The 1,318-nt window shown below is 42.7% G+C and overlaps 1 long non-coding RNA gene across 1 annotated transcript in view; it reads right to left on the bottom strand.

Annotated features, from left to right (window-relative positions):
- The window catches only part of LOC146760026 (uncharacterized), a 5,077-nt gene extending 4,086 nt beyond the window's left edge, over positions 1–991 (bottom strand). Inside the window, exon 1 of the long non-coding RNA XR_014948818.1 lies at positions 855–991. This is a non-coding gene — a long non-coding RNA (uncharacterized LOC146760026). The remainder of the gene's footprint in view (positions 1–854) is intronic.
- Positions 992–1,318: the final 327 nt, after the last annotated feature.

The following is a 1,318-nucleotide window of genomic DNA, read 5'->3' as shown; positions in this document are numbered from 1 at the left end:
TGGGGATGTGGGGGAGGACGGGATACGGGGAGCTTCGCCTGCTGTTTTACTATTTCTCATTTATTTATTTGTAATTTTAATTGCGTTTTTTTTAATTGCTCCCACCCCCCCCAAAAAAGGGCAAAGAAAACACCGTGTTTTCCTTTATTTTTCCCTTTTTTTCTTGTTTTTCTTTTCCCAATTTTCTTTTTCTTTTCTTTTTTTTTTTTTTTTTTCCCTTTTTTTAACGTGTGACAGGGACTGCAGCAACACCCCGGCACATACTGTATGGATCTTTGATCTCCTGCATCGCATTAAGTAACAAAGAGCAGAAGGACTTCAGAGATGTATGAGATGGTCTGATTGCAGCACAGGGCTCTGTCCCAACCCGGACTGGGGGTTGTACCCCTAATTCCACCATCGTTAGAGTTATCATTTGTGTTTTTTGCTGGGATATTTCCAAGAGCGCCCGATTCTTTGAATTATGTAATTACAGCCATTGTTCACTTCTGTGTAACAGCATGGGACTTTTTAAGCACTGATGTTGCGTTCTTCACCTTTAGAACGAATCAGTGAAACAGTTCAACCTGACGGATGCAATGTGCAATTTCTCCCCTGCAAACGTTCCCACAATGTATCTTTTGGTGGGTTATTACTGCTTATTTTACTAAGATAAGATAGGAGAGGACCAGAGCACACAGCCACAGTGGGGACAGAGGTGATGTGTGTGATTCCCTGCAGCTCCTGTGCCCTCAACAAGCGTTTTGGTGCTCGGAAAATGAGCAAAGTTTTTACCCACCTGCATATTTCCTACAGGGCATCTTGGTTGTTCCATAGGCTGCAATTGAAAATAATAATAATAGTAATAAAATCACCTTTAAGCAGATCCCAGAAAGCTTTGCATTCCCACTTTCTCTGCTCCTTTGCTCTGAGTCTCTTTCCCTTTCTGCTCCGTTCGGCTCTGCCAGCAGCACAGGGCTGGGGCTCAGCTCACCTTCCTCTTCTGCGTCCCTGCAGCCAAAAGCTGCGGCAGGAAAGGATTGCAAGAAGGGTTTTCCAAAGCATTAAAAAAAAGCCAAAACATAAAAGAAAACAACCCAAAAAACAGCAGAGGAGGTGGGTGAGAAAGCCCCGGTGCCTGCTCAGAAAATAAAGCCAGATGCAATTTGAGATATTAGTGGAAAACGAGACGTATATTTTAATTCAAAAGAGCAACGTTGAGCACATTTCACTTAATACCCAAACCATGACAATCAGTACATCTGACGTTTACAATGCAGATGTTTACGGTGTGAATAATAGATGGCAAGAGAGTGCAAATGCAGTTGTTGCAGTGACA

The sequence above is a fragment of the Coturnix japonica genome, chromosome 8, assembly GCF_054131305.1.
Source record: "Coturnix japonica strain WE chromosome 8, WE-NBRP24, whole genome shotgun sequence".
In the NCBI taxonomy this organism is placed as follows: domain Eukaryota; kingdom Metazoa; phylum Chordata; class Aves; order Galliformes; family Phasianidae; genus Coturnix; species Coturnix japonica.
Note: the sequence above shows the minus strand (reverse complement) of the source record. Positions and strands in the feature narration are given on the sequence as shown.